The sequence below is a fragment of the Rousettus aegyptiacus genome, unplaced genomic scaffold, assembly GCF_014176215.1.
Source record: "Rousettus aegyptiacus isolate mRouAeg1 unplaced genomic scaffold, mRouAeg1.p scaffold_m13_p_13, whole genome shotgun sequence".
NCBI classification, from domain to species: domain Eukaryota; kingdom Metazoa; phylum Chordata; class Mammalia; order Chiroptera; family Pteropodidae; genus Rousettus; species Rousettus aegyptiacus.
Window position 1 is genome coordinate 43,408,244 of NW_023416288.1, and position 12,460 is coordinate 43,420,703.

A 12,460-nucleotide genomic window follows, 5' to 3' on the forward strand; every position below is an offset into this window, starting at 1 on the left:
TTCTTGTATACAGTAGCGTCGTTTGGAAAAATGTCTGGGGGTTTTTGGGGAGACACTTCAGCAGCACGGCCAGCACCTCATCTTTGCTTCTTCTCTACTCCCCCCACCCTTTAACTCCCTTATCTTCATCTTTGCCATGGTAAGCATATTTTCATAACATGTGGTCCAGGTAATTTTTTTTTATAAACCATTCGAACCTCCGTTATAAGGAACAGCGAGTCACCGGCTCTGTTCCACAGAGGTCCCCAAAGCCACAGGAAGCGGTGACGCGATGTAACGTGCCTCGATGGCTTCCCCGATGTGGACTGCCCCAGCGTAACCCACGTCCGGTGTCCTTTGTGACCTTCCCCCTAAGCCGCCCTGCTCGATCACTCTCTGCTGTGTCCTCGCGGCCCGTGCGAAGGCTCGCTGTCCTCAGTGGGGCTCCCACGACTGTCACCTGCTCCTGTCTCATTAACCCCATCACGACCACATCACACACGGATGCCCTTGGCCTCAAGCAGCCCACACTCAGAGCCTGAGCCAGGCGGCAGCCCCGACCGCAGGTTTGTCTGCCACCTTGGACATGGGTGGATCGTGGGCCAGGAGACAATGCATCAAGCCAGACAGAAGGGAGGGGAGAGGAAAGGAAGAGAAGCCGAGTCTGGGCGTGGGTTCCGCGGGCGAACTGGCAAAGGTCAAGGGCTACCCGCCTCTGCCCACGTCTCTGAGGACCACGCTGTCCCGGAGGCCGGGACCCGAAGGCAGCGCACGACAGTTCAGAGGAGAGAAAGCTCCTCAGTGACAGGAAACGGCGTCTGGGTGAGAGATGAGGCTCCAGCCAGCGGACCCCAGAGGACGACCCTGTTTCAATGACGCGGGACACTCTGAGGCCACTGAAATCACAGCAGGATTCCTGAACGCATGTAACGACTTCACATTCATAAAATCGCACTGTGGCATTTCGGAATGCTTTTGCTTCGGTGACTTAGGACCTTAGGAATCTCCCCCTCCATCTGTCAAATCGCAGCACGATGACGGTCCTCGCCCTACGCATTTCTGTTCTCCTAGCAGCAAGAAGAGAACGTGACTAGTTCACCAACTCGCGATCGAGCCAAAGAGAATTCGAGGTGCACAGCCCCAAAGGGCCAGCCCGTCCCCTGGAGAAGTCTCTCCGCTGGGTCTAACAGGGATGGTGGATCAAAGCAACCTTTTTTTTTGTTTTGCTTAATATAAAATTACCTTAGGAGTCCATGAGGTTAAGACGTATTTGAGATAACTGTTAAGAACCCCTCACATCCTACCTGACCAGTTTTCTTTTTTGCGTCCATTTATTTCAAAGGAATGAACACTTTCCAATATAAAATGGAAAGGATGGAGTTAAAGACCACTCGCCTCGGGCCTCAGTGTGTGCCTCTCTCTCCAAGTGACAATAACCACACATGTAGAAATCAGCATTTCCAGTAATTAGCACCTTGGATGGCCTTGAGCCACCAGCCTCACTGGTAGAGGGGACCCTGGACAGCCTCAAGACCACAGCCTCCAAAGGGACCTTGGCTGCCCCGAGGCCCCAGCCTCAGAAGGGACCTTGGACAGCCTCGAGGCTCTAGCCTCACAGGTAGAAGGGGCCCCGAGCACCATCCAGAGTACAGCTGCATCCTGTCTGCGCTGACCTGCCCAGTGCCCTTGAGGACAGAGGGGCGGGTCACACGACCAGGCAGATGCAGACCTGTACTGCAGAGACAGCCATGGAAACGAAGGCGCCCTGCAGGACTGCGCTGGCTGCCGGGCTGTGGTTTGCGAGGCCCTCAGGACGGACGTCCGGGAGGTAAGACGCAAACGAGGCCTTCCCTCGAGGAAGCTGAGCCCTGGGCCTGCCAAACACTGGCCTTCCTGTCACCTGCCTTCTACTGTCCAGTCCGTCCGCTGAGGCCAAGCCAGGGGCAGCACACGCAGCAAATCCTTCATGAGCTCTCCCTGGCCACTTAACAGGTCTCGAAAATAAGTACACCACAGTTTTCTCTTAAAAAGAATTATAAATACAACACTGACTCATAGTAGCCTTTCCTGAATTTATTTTGTGGAACGATGTTCTGGGAAGAGGATGATAGTCACACTCACACACACACACACACACACACACACACACACACACCCCAGGATGTGCATGGTGACAAAGCGTCAGGAGTCCTTTGCTGGAGAACTTCCCAGGGTCATTTCATGTCAGTCTTTCTTCCCTGGGAATGTTCCAGAGGGGAATAGATGGTGATGGTGATGGTGATGGTGATGTTTACTGACTGCTTTCGGGGAAGCCAGGCCAGCATCGCTTTTTTTTTTTTTTTTTTGACATACGTTCTCATTTAACCCTAAAGACAGACCTGTGTAGCAAGTAAACGTATGGAGTGTGAAGACGAGGCGGCTGTGTCTGCGAGGTCATGACGGTGCAGCTGGTCGGAGCAGGGCGGGAACCCGGGCCCAGGCTGACGCCAAAGTGCCCCTTTCTTCATTCGTTCACTCATTCATTCGCTCATTCATTCACTCATTCATTCAGCGGGCTAGTGAACAGTCACCCGTCTAAGGCGCTCCTGACTTATGTTCTACCCAAATAATAACGCTGATCATATGACCACCATCTCGCCACCCGCCAACTTCATATTTTTAAAAATGCCAGACTACACAAGTTGACGGAACAGCGCGATGAGCTCCCAGCCTCCTGAGCACAAAACTCGCTTGGTGTGAACAGAAGGCAAGTCCTGTGGGTGGGAAAAGGCGCTAGAAACAGTCGCAGGGCATTCCGGAGAGGCGAGTCTGTCTCCGACAAAAACACCACTAATTTCTCAAATGGTGTATGTTATCCCAGAGGAAGGCCGTCGCTGCGTGTGGATCTTGGCGAGAGCTTTACAGAGTACCCCTTGGTCGATATATTGCGACGACCACCGAGATGTGCGAACACATCCTTATCTCTGCTGTAGAGCCCCAGCGCCAGAAACAGGGGTGCCGTGAGCCGAGGGTGGAAGATAAACGATCCGAACTGCGAGGGCACGCCCAAACGGGCACACGTATTCGATGATTTTTGCTGTTTCCCTGATAATGCACTAGCTCCCAGTGCCTGACTCCACGTGTGTACCCAGGCCTGGGGACGCTTCTGCAGAGTCTCTGGCCACACACCAGCCTTTCCGTCCCGACCCCCGGCGCCCTTCCGCCTTACCTAACGCTCGTGGGACATGAAAGGCGTCTACTGACAGGCCCCTCAGACTTCTCCATCCTGCATGTCTGCCCTGTGCACCGCACTTGAACCTTCTCAAAGCTACAACAATGAGTATAGACCCGGCTTATGGTTTATCATTTTGCCAGGGCAGGGTTGGGAGATGTAAACGTGAGCCTATCTTGGAAAAGAGGATTGTCGAGGACCCCTGCCCTGTGACATTTAGGGGCCCCCCAATCTCCCTTCCCATCCTCGTTGCAGGCGTAGGAGCCGTCTGCCAGTGCCTGTGTGGTGACTCCTTCCGTGCAGCCCGAGTCCAGCCACGAGAGCCGGCCCGATCGCTCAGATGCGCGTTCTGATGTGGGGTGCGCTCCGTCAGGAAAATGGCCGAGGCCAGCCCATCCGTTCGGCTGGCAAGCATGACGGCAGAGCTGTGGGGTGCTAGAGGCGGCAGCAGCTTTGGGGATCACACGAGGCAATGCGCTCCTGGATCTGGAGGCAGTCACAGTTATCTTGTCAGACTGGTCCCCTGGGGCAATTCTAGGAAATGTTCCTGGAAATTCAGCCTCAAGCATGTTTCTTGCATCCGTAAGTCTGTAAGCCAGCTAATATCCCAGGATAAATCCCACCTAAAGCAGGGTGCACGCTATTGTCTGCAGCAAAGAACCGCAGCAGACGAACACCCCTCTGGAAAGGAAAGGTTCTGAGGCTGCAAAAGATCTCAGCCAATGGAGCAAAATGTCACAAGCCAGCTCTATGCCATGGGCTGGCCACCTCTCCATCCGCATTAGAAGCTGTGGGGACGCTAAGCCAGTTCCTCTCTTGTTTAGCGTTATTTCAATCCAAAAAGTAATGCAGATTTTCCATTTGGTCCTCAAAGTAGGTGAGAGAGGGGTGCCTGGTCTTGGTACACTAGCTCTGACGACAAATGAGGGATCCTGTCAACTGTGACAAGCAGCTCTTGTGGGCTGCACTGTCTCTCGCCAAAAAAGATCCGCATGGTGAAGGCCTAACCCGCAGTAGTTCAGAATCTGACTACTTGGAGATAGTCCTCCCGGGCCGCAGCGCAGCGTCACCGGTTCAAAGCCCGAGCGGGGCTCGGGGCTCGGAGCTCCGGCCCGACGCAGCCCCCGGGCGTCCGCACCTGTGCACGCGGACCAGGGTCTCATCTCCCTCGGCCACTCTGGGTCGCACAGGAAGGAAGATCTGCACAGGGATTAGGCGCCCTGGCTTCTGGCAAGAATTCCAGCTCCATCCCCCGCAGGTACATGGCTGTGGGCGAGTTACTCACCTCTCAGCCCCAGCTTCCTCGTCTATGAGACAGAGGTAGTAATACCTATCCCACGGATTATGAACAAAAATGTAAATAGCTCCCCGTAAAGTGCGTGGCCCAGTGCCGGACACGTCACAGATACATATCAGTTCTTCTCACAATTGTGACTTCCCCCTCAAGCCAGGGAGAGCCTACAAGGCAACCTAGAAAAACATGCCTTCCCGGATAGGAGCTCCCAGCCTCTCCCATGTGCTGGAGGGAGACTCACCTCTCCAGGGAGGGAGGTGTCGTCTCTCCCCTGCAGCCCCCACCCCCCACCCCAGGCCCCCAGGGCACCAAGCATCCTGGGTGTTCACACCCTGGCTGCATTAGTGAATGGTCCCAGGCGCTTCTTGGATTCAGAGGATCTTCTGATAGGAGCAGGATCCTCCCCCCCCCCACACACACACACACGCTCACGCACACACACGCACAATGGTCCGCCAGGGAATCACTTCTTTAAGGAGCGAACAGGAAAATACCCAAGACAAACAGTTAAAAACAATAGAGGAATGTTAACGAATGTGCCATTAGGGTACCCCGACTTCCATCGCGAGCTCCTCACGTTGACAATGCAGCCTGAGTGCCCCAGATAACACTGTCGGGCTAGGATGCGCACCCGTGGCCTGGGGCGAGTGCCGAGAACCCCATAACCCTGTGTCCTCGGGTGAGTGCGGCTCAACACGTTTCTCCCGAGAAGGATGCGTCCTCTGGCTACGTAGGCTGAGCACAGCTACGACGACCACGCTGCTGCTCATCTGCTCATTCACACAGTCACTTGACCGACTGTTCATGGAAGACAATTCTTGCTTTCACGGGGCTCGCGGCTCACTGAGGGATGAGCATTGTCCTTGTTGGGTTGGGGGGAGGGGGCTCCACGTACAGAAAGAATAGCTTATTTCAGTCTCAAGTCTACGTCTTGTTGGAAGACTTAGAGAAAATGGATTAACTTCCCAAGTCTGTTTCCTTATCTGTAAAATGGGGATAAAGATACCTGCCGGTCTTGTGACTAGGATAAGCGCCCTAATAACAAGCGAAGAGAGCAAGCTCCCCTTCTGCCACAGGAGGGCACCGCAGGAAGACAGCCCCCCAAAACCAGGAAGGGGGCCCTCGCCAAAAAGCGCACCGCGCCGGCACCCTGATCTCGGGCCTCCGGCCTCCAGAACTGAGGAGTAAACAGCTGTCCCTTACGCCGCCCGGTCCACGGTCATTCCTGGTGGCACCCTGAACCGAGGCGCTATCCCCGATGCGGGTGGCGATGCTCAGCACGGGCACGACGGCGGGCGTCCGCGCACAGGCTGAGGGCGCCCGACTCCTCGGCCGGAAGGAGAGGCTTCCTGCAAAAGGAGCCGCTGCCCAGAAACAAAGACGCAGGGCAGAGGGAAGGGAAAGACGGCGAAGCCAGCCGGCGCCTGCCTGCGGGGGGCCCCGTGAGCTTCGGGCGGCCTACGCCCGACGCCCGCCTGCAGCAGCAGCAGCTCCAGGAAGCACCGGCCCGAAGGCGGTTCCGCGTACTGACCCCGTGTAACCAAATCAGCAGTGTTTTGGGTTACACGACAGAAGGAAGAAACAATTTGTTCTACAAAGCCATGTGGTTTTTAAAAGAATCGCATTGGTTATAATATGATTCTACCGCAGCCCGCAATGGGGGCCCCCTCCCCCCAAAATGTCTGGCATTTCCGTGGGTGTCTGACCCTGGCAGTGAGCATGTTAGCGCTGACACATTTTGTTCCTACTCTTCTTGGCCTTTATTGCTTAGTTCGCCTTCATTTTTTAATCTTCCCAACTAGCAGTTTTAAATACTTTCGGGTCAGGAACTTCTAACCCCTAGCATCTCCCACGGGCTCTGCCTGGCAGAGTGTACTAAGCATGTCAGAACAATCAATCAATATTGATTAAAGAAAAGCCTTATTTAGCATCATTATGAAGGATAGTATGGCACTTAACTAATCCTACCAGGTTTACATTATAAATCATTCTACCACCTGAAAGCAAAAACGATTTGTAAAAAAATTCTTATAGTTCTATTACTGCTCTATCTGGAATGAACTCAAGGACTGTTTCAACGGAAATGTTACACAAATTGGAAAAGTGTCGCATTGCCAGAGCAATCATCACTCTTCTCAAAGGAATGAATATTTTCTAATCTTTGAATTTCTTTTTAGTCACAATTACCTGCTAATCTCTCACTTTCTTACTTGCACACTTTCGGCCTTAGCACAGAAAACTAAAAGAACGCTAGCTGTAGGAAAAAACGCACCAGGAGTGACACGTCACACTGGCAGAAACGAGGCGAGTCGCAAGTTGCCCCTTGAACTCGTTGCAGGTAGAGCTTTCCCTCATGTTTCTAGTTAAAAAGATTAGACGGATGAAACCCCGCACGACTCTTCTTTCTACGTGTTCACAATTCGGCAGGGTGAATTCGCGCTACTATAATCCAACGGGAAAATTATTTCCTGAGTCATCACCTGCTACACACCACAGCTACTGGGGATTCAAAGCATCTTCTGTTGCCTCTCTCAACGGCTTCCAGGTCTATCTGCAAAGCTCTGAGCAAGCATAATAAGTCTATGTACGCAGGGACCACAAAAAGCTCGTACGTGCATCACCTGCTTGGAAATTCTCGCGTGGAAAGAAAACTGTCCGTGACAAGGTCATCAGCTTGCCGAATAGCATGACAACAGAAGTCAGTCGACCATCTATTTTCATTTCACTGAATTGTCACTGAACTCCAACACCAGGCACTGTGCATGCCGGGCCCCTGGGATCCAGAATCCCTCATCTGAAACCTCAGCGTTACGTGTGTTGCGTAATTCAGTATTTTTCCAGGTTTCGGACGGTTGCGCTAAGGATGCATTACTGACCTTCCCAGGCGGATGCGGGTCAGTGTCGGGTCGGAGTTAATGTTTCTGCAGCAACACGTATAAATACTACATCGACGAGGTGGTTAGGTTTTCCTGTCACGTGAGTTACAAAGAGATTTAGATTTTAGACCTTTGGGGGTTTGGGGACGGCAGATAAATAAGCTGCAGCTCCTCCATCAGGCTGCTCGTGATCAGGCAGGAGGAGGCGTCAGCTCATCTGTGAGGCGGGCAGTCGGCCCGGCCGGTCAGCCCCGCACCCGCCCTCCCGTGCTCTGCGAACCCCACCTCTGCTGTCGCTTGCGGGCCCCTCTGTCTGCCACAGGGACGGATGCCCCTGGGGAACTGGAAGCCTGCGGGGGGAGAAGGGACACACTCCTGCCCCACAGATGTCCCGTGCTGCCTCCTGTCTGCTGGCGCTTGCTGGGAGGGGCGTCCGGGGGCGCGGGCTCCCCTGGCCGGCGCAGGTCCCTCTGGTGGCCTTGGCACCCAGTCGGCCAGTCCGCCTCAGAGCTCCCGGCACCAGCTGGCTCACCGCTGGGTCCCTGACCCTGCACGGCGCCCTCCCCAGCTGTGTTTCAGCTCTGCAGCCCCGGCCCACGCCCCAGGCCGTGAAGTTTTAATAACTGGACCTCTTCCCTGCGCAGCCTGCACAGTCCCTGCCACTTTGGCGTTTTCTTGCCTTGCCAGTCTCCTAGGGAATACCTACACACCCAGGTAACAATCCTTTACTAAAGTAGCTCTGTGTAAATGCCTAGCTTGGCTACTATCCCCGACTGGACTTCACCGTATACACTATCTGCAGTGATTTATGCTCAATTTAGTAACGCAGAGTATGGAACAAAATATTTTAACAGCGGGGCCAGGGAAAGATACTGAAGGGCTAATACCTGAACTGGAACCTTACAAGACAAGAAGGAATTTGGCTGGTAAAAAAATGGGGGAACGGGCATTCCGGTAGAAAATACGGCGGTGGCAGCCACAGAAAACGCAGAGCCTGCTCGCGAAAGGAGCTTTTTGCAGGGGAGGCCAGGCCGGAGGTGACACTTTTCAAGGGTAAAAAATGTTTCCTGAAAACTGATATAAAACAATATTGAATGTCAACTGAAACTGAAACTTTTTTTAATGTTTTCTGCAGACGAGAGTTCGCGGGGGCCTGCGCGCCGTCCCCTGCGCTGACGCCAGAGGAGAAGGCGGCTTGTGGGGACGCGTAGCAGAGACCGTGGGGGTCGCTTAGAAAGCCTAATGCGAACACGAGCTCTTTCCTCTAAAGATTTATGTAATTTAGCAGGAAATTCAGACACAACTCACTCTCGATAGTGTGTAATTAAATACAACAAGTTCCCAAATTGCGAGCCACACTCGCTGGCAGCAGTGACTGGAATGTGTCAAAGTGGTCACGACGACTTTAATCTCTGCACTGAAGGTTTTCATGACGAAGTACTTTGCACACCCTACCGCTCTCCCGTGTACACACTCATAACTGTGGTGAAACTTGTGATTATGCAAATGTTAGTGGGCTAAAGTTTGCTTTTGTTTTTATAAATAAAAATTCCCTAGAGAAATAAGTAGTACGACAGGAATAAATTCTTCCAGTCCAAAAGCAGCATCCAAATCAACGCGGTGACTGCTGATTTCTTAACTGGATTTTCCTCTGACTCGTGGAGAGCTTATAATTTTGATACGATTAACATTTCCATACACCCCTGCAACATTTCTTGTTTCAGCTTCTCTCTTACGCTAGACCATAAAATCACACGACACTTTGTCTGTATTCTCCTAGAATCGGTCACAGTGGGTACAAACTCCTGAAATATTTGTTGATTTCTATGCTAAAAATACAGTAATTTCCAATAGTCACTCAAAAAGCTCTAACATAAATACTACATAAAACTATCCTGTTAGAACAGTTCCCAGGAAGCTGAGATGAACAGTGAGAGTTATTCACTTTTATATTCCCTGGAAATGGGCACAACACCTCGCTCGTAGTAGGTACGCAGTAAGTGTTTGCCGACGTGAGCTGACCGAGGAAGAGAATGAAAGGCCTTCAAAATATTTTGAAATCAGATTGTTCATTAATTTAAAATCTGGAAAATCGGAGTTAATAAAGAAAATGGATTTGGCAAAAATAGTTTAAATTTTTGGAACTCATTTTCATACTAAATAGGTTATTTTTAAAAAAACAGATGAGGAGAGCTTAGGACACCTTGGCACACTGCCACAGATTATTTGATGATCAAAGACATCTGGCTTTTTGATTATTTCTGGAATTCTACCCTAAGGCCTACTTGGTATTTCCAAAATATGTTTTGCAATATTTGGACATTCTCCAGGTGGCTGGTTTAATTCACATTTCCTCAAACACTCATCTTTATTGGGAAGTTTGATTATTGTTCCTTTATGGTTTCAAATAAGTCTTAAATTATAAAGTGTGTTCAGGAGATTTTTTTTAAATTCCTCTTTCATTTTAATCATGTATATAAGCATGCCGTGAGTTGTATAGCATGTGTCATAAAATCATGTTTAAACTATGGTGTGTAACAAATTGCCTTCAAAGAGCACTTAGAATTTATTTACACGTGTGTGTATTTTTTTTAACATGCCAGTTATTTGTCTGCAACATCACAGGAACAATCTAGGTTGGAAAACACTGAGTAATATTTAAAATTTTCTCCATAATGTTCTCAAATTTTTATAAAATATTCTCATTTTAATACATTTTAGGAAATAAAAACTATAATTAGTAGGCTTAATGTATAAAAGGTAGCTGAGAAATGTCGACCCATCCCCAGGAAAAGAATAAACATTAATCACTTCATGGTAGGGATTCATTAAAAATATAAGCCAAGTGAGTAAAATTCTGACTATTTATTGAACACATTTGCATAGATGTTATACTAATTATTGATACTGACAAATATAGAAAATTGTTCTGTAATAAGTTGTATATTAATAGAGATAACCCAAAATACAAGGTTATCGAATTCTAGAATTTTAGGGCTATCGAGGTGTATGAATATAATTTTATCTCTCGTCCAGTTTTTTTAAGAGACGTTAGAAGACGCCTGATGAGTTGGCACCTAACTCTGATCGTGCCTTGAACACCGACGAGACACCCTCTGTCTCACACCCTGCCTATTGCTCTCAAGGCAGTGCACCCCCGGCGAGGTGTCATAATGCCATAAGAGCTGTCGTATTTTCTTACGTAAAGTAGAAATAGTCTGCCATTCGCCAGGCAAACGTTTTTTTTCTATTATTAATGCTCTCTTACTTTGATTTCTAAGAGCAAAGCCGTCTTATTATATTGGGAGAAACTTCACAGCTGCAGGCAGGGCCCACAGTGACAGAGCGACTCAGGAATACTGTACTATGTGACGAGGCAGGATCACTGTGGACTATCCAAAAAAGGTGACGTAAGAGTGTGTCCAGTTATAAGGCAGAAAAGTGCTGTTACGTAGCTCCGGACCTTTTCCCCCAGGACATGACGGTCAGAATGTCACCACACTGCACATCGACTTCAGCCACTGGGAGGAAGGGCCAGCTACGGACTGCCCGCGGTCAGGCGGACGGACAGGTGTGAGCTGGCCCGCGGAGCCCGGGTCCCCATTCTAAACGCATCCATGACCACCGCGATAATACCATACAGCGTTAAAATCCGTGGTGTCAGGCAGGAAGAGCGCGGGAAAACGAAACACCTGCTAAAAATTATACCAATACGAGGGAATCCTGTACACTCAGAAACAAAACAGACCCCGCCCGCGTACAAACTAAGGGGAATGTGGTTTACCTGCATTTTGTGTAGATAGAGAACCTGGACGTTTTACCTGACAAAAAGTTCAATCTGAGTCAACAGTGATATGTGGACGTATATTCACCACTGAAAATAAAAATAAAAACCCATGTAATCCCTGGGCCACTGTTAGAACTATAGCATCCAGCACAAATGCCATTGAAATTAAAAGTGCCACAGTGCCCGTTCATAAATGATCATCTATGTGAAGTGTACTTTTAAATTTCAGCCACAAAATAGTCAAGGGCAGTGACAAGCCACAGCAAGCCCAGAGTCCAGTGAGCACAGAGGCCGTCTCAGAGACCTGCCCTGAGAGAGGAGGATGGGGTACCTGGACACTTTAAGACTACAAGAGAGGAACTTCTTGAAGGGTCGACGCACAGAGGTGGCCTCGGGTGAGCTAATTAACTTCTCTGTGCTTTAGCTTCTTAACTGGTGTATCAGATCATGGAAGCCCATCTCGTAAGGCTGTGGTGAAGATTAGAGAAATTAAAACGCACACTAGAACAGTGCCTAGCGCGTGACTGACCCGGGCCAGTGCAGGCCGCCACTGGCCTGGTCTTCCTCATTCTCCACGGCCCTCAGACGGCAGGGGTAGGAGCAGAGGGAAGGAGTTAAAGGAAGATGGACACTCACTGCATGTCAATCGTAAAGCTACTTCCCCTTCCTGGGATTCACCTTCTTCATTTTTAATCTTATCTAGTTGCAGTGACATCGGATAGGTCAGCTTTCAAACTCCTGTGCTTCCTTAGCTAATTAAAGTTAATTTTCTATGCTTCCTAAGAAGCATATTATTATTTTTTATTGACACTAAAAAATAATAAATACTCTTAACTATCTATTACCTACATATGGATCATTAAACTTTCTTAAAAGTAGAATTTACAGATAAAATAGAAGGACACCTGGCTACATAGATCTTGGAAAAATAATAAATTTTTAGTATATCAGAAATATCACATGTGACATGCTTGTCCTAATAATTTTGTTGCTGTTCGCCTGAAAAATTTTAACTGGGTGACCTGTGCATTTGCCAAATCTGGCAACTACTTAAAACCATAAATGTTAACAAAATGCATAGTAACCAAAAATGTTTTTTATTAAACAAAATTTTTGAGGATCCTTTTCCTTTAGAATGTTTCCTGACACCAATAGGAAAATGTTCTATGTCTGCCACTTTTTGCTTAAACAACATTTCAGAAATTTTTCTTCCCTGATGCATCTTTTAGTCAGAATTCAGATTTCCTGTGCCAGCTCCAATGGCTCGGGGAGAGGTTATGATCAGCCATGTACTTGTGGCCACTGGCAGAAAC

At 49.4% G+C, this 12,460-nt stretch overlaps 1 protein-coding gene across 2 annotated transcripts in view; it reads right to left on the reverse strand.

Moving 5' to 3' along the window:
• DOCK4 (dedicator of cytokinesis 4) overlaps positions 1–12,460 on the reverse strand; it is a 282,383-nt gene that overhangs the window by 178,901 nt on the left and 91,022 nt on the right. The window lies entirely within an intron of this gene.